Genomic DNA, 11,095 nt, shown 5'->3' with positions numbered 1-11,095 from the left:
CAGACATCAGATCAAGAACATTTTTTTCCATTTCTCTTTTCCTATCTGACCATCCTTTTTCTAATTCTTACACCATGAAGGTCCTGTGACTTTTTTGTTCACCTTTTGCCTTGCTCTGGCCTGGAAAGAAAATACCATTGTTTACATGTTTCAGGCCTTGCAAAGGGAGGTAGTCCAACTTCAAATGTCTGTTGGATTTGCCATGGTTCTGATGATTCTGTGGTTCTGCCCATCATAGACTTCTCCCTGATTTCCAATGCCTCAGTTTCTCTACAACAAACTCAGCTTCCTCTCTATCATACTAGGTTCCCTAACCCTGGGGGTCTATTTCCCTGTCTCTGGTTACTAACCCCAAACCTGAGAACCTTGCATCCAGGCTCTTACAAAGAAAGGGACACAAGGCAAAAGTAACCAAAATAAAACTGCTTGTGTGGTCTACGGATCCTTATATTTTACTGGTCTTTGTGGCTGTCACCTTTCTTGTCCCGACCACAGACCCAGGAATTACCAAGAGGCATTCATGATTCAAAGTCACTTCCTTTGGCAGATCCTTATTCCCCTAGTTAGGAGTAACTGCAAACGATGCTATGATCAAGAACCTCTCTCTTGAAGGTACTGCAGAATTGCTGCTAAAGCAGTAGCTGCCCGACAAAATTCCCTAGATTCTTTGGCTGAAGTTGTTTTTGACAATAGGATGGCCTTTGATTACCTTTTAGCTGAGCAAGATGTCTGAGCTATGGCCAACTCCAAGATTAACACTTTTGGGGAAGCCAAAAGCTACATAAAATAATTGAATAATCCACATAGTTTACAAAAATGACTCTTTCAACATCTTTCTTTGACTTATTTGATTTTTATTTGGGCCTTGGGGACCACAGCTCTGAAGTGCACTTCGGATACTGGGAATTATTCTGTTTATAACAATCACAATTATCTCCTGGACATACTGTATTCTCTCAAAAACCTTAAATGCATGTTCCCAGCTGGTAACCACCAAGCAAATGACCTTGCTAAGACTACAGCATCAGAAAAGGAACAAAGAGAATGACTGACTTAAAGAATGTGAACCAGATGCTGTGACCAATGAATATCCCACAGAGAATAAGTAGCTTCAGAGTGGTAGCTGGGAATAGTGCTAATGCCTTAAATTTTTATCACTTCTCTCAGGCTGAGAGTCTGATCAAAAGGGGGAATTGTTAAAAACAAAACACCGTGCTCCAAATGGAATCACTTATTTTAAGTCCCACATCACCAAACCAAGACTTAACTTAATCACAGTTTTGGCTCCTCCAGAAATGGAATATTAAATCAGTTATATTGATTTAATATCAATTACCTGGTCAATATTAGTGAGTAATTTGCATGATAGTCCCCTGCCATCCCCTAAAGGAAAGTGACCTTGCCACAGCCAATCTGCTTTTTGCTAGTATAACTTCCTTGTTACTGTTCTCTTCTGTCTATAAAAGTCTTTCATTTTGACTCTGTGTCTGTTGGTCAATTCATCAATCATTGTATAAAGCCAATGAGATCTTTACAATTTACTCAGTTGGATTTTGTTTGTTTTTTTTTAAAGATTTTATTTATTTGTCAGACAGAGAGAGAGAAAGACAGACAGACAGACAGCAAGCACAAGCAGGGAGAGTGGCAGGCAGAGGGAGAAGCAGGCTGCCCGCTGAGCAAGGAGCCTGATGTGGGACTCAATGCCAGGACACTGGGATCATGACCTGAGCTGAAGGCAGATGCTTAACCAACTGAACCACCCAGGCATCCCGGATTTCGTTTTTTTAATTTTTTTTATTTATTTTATTTTATTTTATTTATTTTATTTATTTTTAATTTTTTTATTGTTATGTTAATCCCCATACATTACTTCATTAGTTTTAGATGTAGTGTTCCATGATTCATTGTTTGTGCATAACGCCCAGTGCTCCATGCAGAACGGCCCTCCTCAATACCCATCACCAGGCTAACCCAACCTCCCACCCCCCTCCCCTCTAGAACCCTCAGTTTGTTTTTCAGAGTCCATCATCTCTCATGGTTCATCTACCCCTCCGATTTCCCCCCCTTCATTCTTCCCCTCCTGCTACCTTCTTCTTTTTTTTTTTTTTCTTAACATATATTGCATTATTTGTTTCAGAGGTACAGATCTGAGATTCAACAGTCTTGCACAATTCACAGCGCTTACCAGAGCACATACCCTCCCCAGTGTCTATCACCCAGTCACCCCATCCCTCCCACCCCACCCCCCACTCCAGCAACCCTCAGTTTGTTTCCTGAGATTAAGAATTCCTCATATCAGTGAGGTCATATGATACATGTCTTTCACTGTTTGACTTATTTCGCTCAGCATAATACCCTCCAGTTCCATCCACATCGTTGCAAATGGCAAGATCTCATTCCTTTTGATGGCTGCATAATATTCCATTGTATGTATATACCACATCTTCTTTACCGGATTTCGTTTTTTTAACAACAGAAAAACATTTGGGTTTATCTCCTCACCTTCTCCCAAGTAGTGAAGGGTCAGAAGGAGTTTTTCAGCAGCTGGAAATATTTGCACAAAAAATTATCTCGTAACTCCAGATACTGTTTATATTTTTTATAATATATATATATATATATATATATATATATATACATTTATTTATTTATTTTTAAGTTTCTATTTTAATCACCCAATGCTCATCACAAGTACACTCCTTAATCCACATCACTTATCTTACCCATCCCCCAACCCCATCCCCTCTGGTAACCTACAGTTTGTTCTCTATAGTTGAGAGTCTGTTTCTTGGTTTGCCTGCCTCTCTCTTTTTTTTCCTTTGCTCATTTGTTTTGTTTCTTAAGTTCCACATATAAGTGAAATCATATGGTATTTGTCTTTCTCTGACTGACTTACTTCTCTTAGCATAATACTCTGTAGCTCCATCCATGTCATTGCAAATGGCAAAGTTTCACTTTTTTATGGTTGAATAATATTCCATTGTATGTATGCAGCGTCTTCTTCATTCATCAACTGGTGGATACATGGGCTGCTTCCATATCTTAGCTATTGTAAATAATGCTGCTATAAACATCAGGGTTCATGTATCCCTTTGAATTAGTGTTTTTGCATTCTTTGGGTAAATTCCCAGTAGTGCGATTGCTCGATCATAGGATAGTTCTATTTTTAACTTTTTGAGAAACCTCCATACTCTTTTCCAGAGTGGCTGCACCAGTTTGCATTCCCACCAACAGTATAAGAGGGTTCCCCTTTCTCTGCATCCTCGCCAACACCTGTTGTTTTTTGTGTGGTTGATTTTAGCCATTCTGACAGGTATGAGATGATATCTCATTGTAGTTTTGATTTGCATTTCCCTGATGATGAGTGATGTTGAGCATCTTTTCATGTGTCTGTTGGCCAGCTGTATGTCTTCTTTGGAGAAATGTATGTCCATGTCTTTTACCCATTTTTTAATTGGATTATTTGGTTTTAGAGAATTGAGTTGTATAAATTCTTTATAGATTTTGGATCATAGCCCTTTATTGAATATGTCATTTGCAAATATCTTCTCCCATTCCATATGGTGCCTTTTAGTTTTATTGACTGTTTCCCTCACTGAGCAGAAGCTTTTAATTTTGATCCAGTCCCAATAGTTTATTTTTGCTTTTGTTTCCCTTGCCTCAGGAGACCTATCTAGGGAGATGTTTCTATGGCTGATGTCAAGGAAATTATTGCCTGTGCTCTTTTGTAGGATTTTTATGGTTTCAAGTCTTACATTTAGGTCTTTACTCCATTTTGAATTTATTTTTGTGTATGGTATAAGAAAGTGGTCCAGTTCCGGGTGCCTGGGTGGCTCAGTTGTTAAGCGTCTGCCTTTGACTCAGGTCATGATCCCAGGGTCCTGGGATCGAGCCCCGCATCGGGCTCCCTGCTCGGCCAGGAAGCCTGCTTCTCCCTCTCCCACTCCCCCTGCTTGTGTTCCTGCTCTCGCTGTTTCTGTCTCTGTAAAATAAATAAATAAAATCTTAAAAAAAAAAGAAAGAAAGTGGTCCAGTTTCATTCTTTTTCATGTTCCTGTCTGGTTTTCCCCACACCATTTGTTGAAGAGACATTCTTTTTCCCATCGCATACTCTTTGCTGCTTTGTGGAAGATCAATTGACCATAAAATTGTGGGTTTATTTCTGGATTTTCTGTCCTGTTCTATTGATCTATGTGTCTATTTTTGTGCCAGTACCATACTCCTTTGATTACTACAGCTTTGTAATATAAGTTGATGTCCAGAATTGTGATGCCTCCAGCTTTGTTTTTCTTTTTCAAGATTGCTTTGGCTATTCTGGGTCTTTTGTGGTTTCATGCAAATTTTAGGATTGTTTGTTCTAGTTCTGTGAAAAATGCTGTTGGTATTTTGGTAGGGATTGCATTAAATGTGTAGACTGCTTTGGGTAGTATCACCATTTTAACAATATTTGTTCTTCCAACCCATGAGCAAGGAATGTCTTTCCATTTCTTTGCAGACACTCTTTATATTTTAAAATTGCTTTGATTTAGAAAATCAAATAATGTTATTTCATGATCAGTGTTTCATGATTAAACTTCTATTTTGACTATTGTGCCAAGCTGATTATTTTTAAGTGATACTTAGTTTTCTTTTTTTTTTTTTTAAAGATTTTATTTATTTATTTGAGAGAGAGAGAATGAGAGACAGAGAGCATGAGAGCATGAGAGGGAGGAGGGTCAGAGGGAGAAGCAGACTCCCTGCCGAGCAGGGAGCCGATGCGGGACTCGATCCTGGGACTCCAGGATCATGACCTGAGCCGAAGGCAGTCGCTTAACCAACTGAGCCACCCAGGCGCCCCAATACTTAGTTTTCATTAAATGAATTTGTTAACGACTTAATAGAATTATAATCTATAATTCATGTTGATATTTTGTTTGATATTTTATGATATTATAAACTTTCATATTTTGAAATGTATTTCAATATGTAGTTTGATTCTTTAAAAAGATATTTGAATTCCTGACAGTTTATAAAAATCTTGGTGTCTTAGCGTTTAGCCCATATATACATTTTTTTCGCTTTCTAAAAATGTTTTATTTCATAAGGGACTGGCTTATGCAATTGTGGGGGCTGGCAAGGCAAATCCAAAGTCCACAGCAGGGCAGGCAGTGGGAGGGAAGGTCTCAAGCAGGCTGGAGCTCCACAGATGCAGGTGGAAGCTTGTTCCCGGGTACTCAGGAAGGAAGATCCAGAGGGGATAGACAACAATTGCACGAATCATTGGGAAAGACTGTGTGTATGCCACCAAATGGCCGCTGCCTTCCTTCCATCCTCTGACTTCATGCGAGAATACTGCTTGTAGCCCACACTAGTTAGGATCACACTAAAAAGGGAATTCTGGGGTCTGTAGGTAAGCCTCGCTGAGCTGCCACATGACATACTCATCACACTCGTGTGAGTACCAGCATTGGTAGACAATGCCGTGATACTGTCTTCATCATCTCACCTTATTCTGTACATCATTGCCAATTCTGACCCTGAGCTTCCTGCATGTGCCTCCAGTGGGCTGTCTCCCTTCCCTCCATCCAGCCTAGTGCTGTTTGTCCTCGCAAAGCTGGTATCGGCATGTATCCTGCACTTCTCGGGCCATTTAAGGCCCAGCTGGTCCCATCTGTTCAGACACCTCTATCTCACAGCCCCGAAGTGCAAGCCTCTCCACAACAAGGCAACGATCTGCTCTTTCAGGGGTGGGATTCACCCCTACTCAACAAATGTCTCAACCACTTTGCTGGTGACTTTATTTACATCAAGGCCTTCACATTCCCTTGCTGCCTATGGCCTAGAATTGCTGAATTTCGCCCTTCTGGGAGCCCTGGGAGTGTAAAAAGCCTTGTGTATTCTGCATTTGTAGTTTGCACATTGTGTGCATGTAAATATTTTACCAGAGTGTAAACAAGGCACAGGCTTGCTGCCTTATTCACTGCTGTTTCCTGTGTTCCACAGGGCCTGGCATACAGTGGGCACTCAATAAATAGGTATTGAATGAGTACAGTATAGATGCACATTTCTGTACAAGGATGTGTGGACAATGTGTAAATCTCTGTGTGTACATGTTTTTGTGTGTATGTGCATGTGTGTGTGTGTGTATCCGTGTGCATGAAGAAAAATACTTGGGTAGACCCAAAAGAGCCATGAGGGACTATTTTATTTTGTGTGGTTTTCTTTTAAGATTTTTATTTATTTATTTGACACAGAGAGAGAGAGAGAGAGCACAGCAGGGGGGAGCGGGAGAGGGAGAAGCAGACTCCCTGCTGAGCAGTGAGCCCGATGTGGGACTTGATCCCAGGACCCTGGGATCATGACCTGAGCCAAAGGCAGACGCTTAACAGACTGAGCCACACAGGCGCCCCTATTTTGTTTTTAAAGATTTTATTTATTTGTTTATTTGAGAGCAAGAGAGAAACAGAGAGAGGGAGGGAGGAGAGAGAGGGACAAGCGGACTCCAGGCTGAGCACTGGGGCCCCACTCAGGCCTGATCCCACAACCTTGACCTCGAGACCAGGACCTGAGCCGAAACCAAGAGCGGGATGCTCAACCAACCAAGCCACCTACGAACTATTTTAATGAATTCTAGCTATGAGTGTAGAATTCATTCAGAGAAACATTTGGAAAATTACCATTTGTGCAGAATGAAAGAAAGTACGTGGATACCGTCTCTAGTGGGTTGAATGGTGGCCCCCCAAAAGATATGTGCTAACCCCCAAAAGCTGTGAAAGTGACCTGATTTGGAGAAAGGGTCTTTGTAGATGTAGTCAAGTTAAGGATCTACTATGAGATCATCCTGGATTATCCGGGTGTCTGCAGGATCCTGCCTGAAATCCAAGTTTTCTGTGAGAGGCGCTGGGGGGCAATGTGACCACGGTGGCAGAATTTGGAAGAGACAGCCAAGGAGGTCACAGAATGCCTGTAGCCACCAGGAGCTGGAAAGGGTGAGGACAGATTCCCCCTAGAGAACGTGCACTTCGTGCTGACACCTTTGCGCTGTGTTTGTTGCACCACGGTTTGTTACGGCGGCCACAGGAAATGCCTGCACTTTTGGTTCGGCATAGAGGACTTGTGGCCAATTTGTCCGGGGCTGTGTGTGTCCTGTGGCTGTGCACCCCGCATTCCACCTTGATTGCTAGCCCCGGGTGTGTTCAAGAGCACAGCAAATATTTGCAAGGCGTGGAGCCTGCCTGGGAGGGCCAGGCAGGGCCCAGAGACCTGGAACCCTTCAGATTCACTGGCCCCTGGAAATTTTCTGGGAATAATGCTTCTGGGACATTTGGAAACCCTTGGGGATTACCAGGGACCACCAGGGAATAGGGAGGGAAAGGATGGTTTTTCTGCTTCCTGCAAACTGGTCCTTTTCCAGAGTGTGGTTTGCGTGAAGGGCCAGCCCCGCTGCGGCAGCCCCAAGGGGTCCTGAAGGGCACTGATGGGGTGCGGGGTGCCTGCCACTCCTCCTTCAGTCAGCCGCAGCTCAGCTCCCAGCGCGGCGTCCAGGCTGCCTTCACGGCTCTCTGCTTCGTTTCCTGCCCTGCTTGCCTTCCCTTCTCCGTCCAAGCTGGCCCTGCGATCTCCAGCGCCTCAGCCCCTGGGCGGCAGCCAGCTCCACTTTCCTTGAATGACTGGCAAAAATAGCAGGGCCAGGCAGGAATCCTCATCAGACAGGGATCGGGCTATTTCCACAGTCCCCGAAATACTGAGTAATTTCCACAGATTACTTGTAAGTTACAACGGGAAAAAATGTTAACTTCACAGTGGAGAGTCCTACCTTAACTAGAAGTTAGCATCACTGATCATGAGTCAAATTGACTTGATGTGCTTCCTGCTATGATGGCACCTCCCTTTTGGGGTGTTCCTGCCCCCCCCAAACAGCAGACAAACTCAAGTTGAAGACTATTTTATAAATATAAATGTAGTATGCCTCAAAAGACAGAGGAAGAGTGAGGAAAGAGGCAAAAGTGACATAACCAAATGCAACACACAGATTAGAAGGAAGAACTAGCTGTAAATGTAGCCCGGGCCCAAGGGTGCAGGAGCACTGGCTCTGGGGCCCCAAACAGAGTGGGTTCGGCCTCTCCCGGCTGACAGAAACTAAAGACAGGGAGATGAGTGGTAGTGAAACAAGAAGGATTTATTTCAGCGAGGCGGACACCGGGAAGACAGCAGACTAACATCTCAAGACCGTCTCCGAAGTGCCGAAAATACTTCTAGGTTTCCTCAAGGAAAATGTGGGACGAAGGACGGAGGGCACCTGCAGGTGGGCAGTAAAGGTCAGGTCATCAGTGTCTTGGGGTCAGTCACAGGTGGGGTCTTCCTGGCTCAGGGCCGTCACTGCTTGAGGGGGTAGTTCCGGTTTCCATCAGGGGATGCTTTGCCTGCAGGCTCTTTTGCCGGAGTTCAGAGATAAGCTGGAAAGAAGAACTTAACCAATTACAAAGTACAGACTGAGGTCAAAAGGGAGGTGGTTGAAATTCTCTTTCAAAAAAGACATAATGGGACGATTCAAAAATGTGAACATGGACTGTATAGTACAAAAATTCGATAAATTTCCTTCACTGGATCATTGTATAAGAGAATGTCCTTGTTTTTAGGAGATAACTATGAAGTAAAAAGGAACATAAGGTACAATGTCCAGGGCGCCTGGGTGGCTCAGTCGGTTAAGCATCTGCCTTCGGCTCAGGTCATGATCCCAGGGGTCCTGGGATTGAGCCCCACTTCGGGCTCCCTGCTCAGCAGGGAGTCTGCTTCTCCCTCTCCCTCTGCCATTCCAACCCACTTGTGCTCTCTGTCTGGCTCTTTCTCTCTGTCAAATAAATGAATAGTCTTAAAAAAAAAGACACAATGTAATTTATTATCAAATGGTTTAAAAAACAATAACAATGATAATTATATATAGACAGATATCAAACAAATGTAGCAAATGTTAACAATGGGTGCATCAACAGTTGGACGCTTGGTAAACAATATATATACTGGAGTTAATTGTACTATTCTCACCAATTTTTTTCTGTTTAAAATTTTTCAAAATAAAGTTAAGAAAAAAACAACAGGGTTTTTTGTCTGTGAGTTACAGAGATGTAGAACAAAGTGAACTGATGATTCTTAAGGGAAACCCTGTCCCATCATTCAATTTAATCCATCTCAACAAACATTCTAAGGCCTCTTATGGGCCCAGAATAGTGCTGGGTGCTGCGGAGAATACGTAGCAGGTACAGCATGCCCCTTTCCTATCTGCTGAGGGTGAGGAAGGAGAACCAGACAAATACACAGAGAACAAGAATGCAAAGTAGAGCAGAAAGAGTTTCTTAAGAAAATTGTAAAGTGGAGCACAAGTCACAAGAGTCACAGAGATGAGACCCTTCCCAGTGGAACTGGCGTTTGCAGCGTGTTCGGAGGTTGGCTGAATTTTCACAGCAGAGCTGGGTTGAGGCCAGTGCAGGTGGAAGAGTGTGTACGAGCAAAGGATCAGACGTGGAGACCTGGGCACAGTGAGTGGTGAGCAAGTCTTCATTGTCTTTAATGCTTCTGTTGAGTACGTGTGGGAAAGGCGGCACAGTCGTCTTAGGCTCAGAGGCTAGGGCCTGAGGATTAAACTGACAAACAACAGGTTAACAGGAGAAGAGGTTTATTATTGCCCAGGCACACAGGAACCAACAAAGGAAGTAGATGGCTTCTTAAATGGCTGAAGTTAAAGGCTTATATTCTTCTTCTTTTTTTTTTTTAGTTTCAAGTTTTTATTTAAATTTTAGTTAACATATGGTGTAATAATAGTTGCAGGGGTAGAATTTAGTGATTCATGATTTACATACAACACCCAGTGCTCAACACAGTAAGTGCCCTCCTTAATACCCATCCCCCACTTAACCAATCCCCCCACCCACTTTCCCTCCAGCAACCCTCAGTTTGTTCTCTATAATTAAGAGTCTCTTATGGTATGCCTCCCTTTCCTTTTTTTTTAATTTATTTTTTATCTTTCCCCATGTTCATCTGTTTTGTTTCTTAAATTCCACATAGGAGTGAAATCATACGGTATTTGTCTTTCTCTAACTTATTTCACTTAGCATAATATACCCTAGTTCCATCCGTGTCATTGCAAATGGCAAGCTTTCATTCTTTTTGATGGCTGAGTAATATTCCTCTGTGTGTGTGTGTGTGTGTGTGTGTGTGTGTGTGTGTGTTACATCTTCTTTATCCATTCATCTGTAGATGGACATCTGGGTTCTTTCCATATTGTTGATAATACTGCTATAAACTTGGGGTGCATATAATCCCTTTGAATTTTTGTAGCCTTCGGATAAATACCTAGTAGTGCAATTGCTGGACTGTAGGGTAGCTCTAACTTTCTGAGGAACCTCCATACTGTTTTCCAGAGTGGTTGCACCAGTTTGCATTTCCCACCAACAGTGTAAGAGGGTTTCCCTTTCTCCACATCCTTGCAACACCTGTTGTTTCTTGTGTTGTTAATGTTAACCATTCTGACTGGTATGAGGTGGTATCTCCTCATGATTTTGGTTTGTATTTCCCTACTGATGAGCGACGCTGAGCATCTTTTCATGTGTCTGTTGGCCGTCTGTACATCTTTGGAAAAATGTCTTTTTGTGTCTTCTGCCCAATTCTTAACTGGATTATTTGTTTTTTGGGTTTGAGTTTGATGAGTTCTTTATAGATTTTGGACATTAAACCTTTATCAGATGTGTCATTTGCAAATATCTTCTCCCATTCCATAGGTTGAAAGGCTTATATTCTTATTTTCTTTTGTTGTTGTTGTTGTTTAATTTATTTATTTGACACAGAGAGATACAGCAAGAGAGGGAACACAAGCGGGGGGAGTGGGAGAGGGAGAAGCAGGCTTCCCGTGGAGCAGGGAGCCCGACGCGGGGCTCGATCCCAGGACCCTGGTATCGTGACCTGAACTGAAGGCAGACGCTTAACGACTGAGCCACCCAGGCGCCCCTGTTGTTGTTGTTTTGTTTTTTTAGAAGCCCTTGTGATGAGGGCCGATTTTGAATAGATCACAGCGAGGGAGCTGCTCCTGCTACATAGGAAACCCTACATAGGAAACCCCGAC

Source organism: Phoca vitulina, unplaced genomic scaffold, assembly GCF_004348235.1.
Source record: "Phoca vitulina isolate PV1807 unplaced genomic scaffold, GSC_HSeal_1.0 scaffold45, whole genome shotgun sequence".
Taxonomy (NCBI): Eukaryota; Metazoa; Chordata; class Mammalia; order Carnivora; family Phocidae; genus Phoca; species Phoca vitulina.
This window is presented reverse-complemented; position numbering follows the sequence as displayed.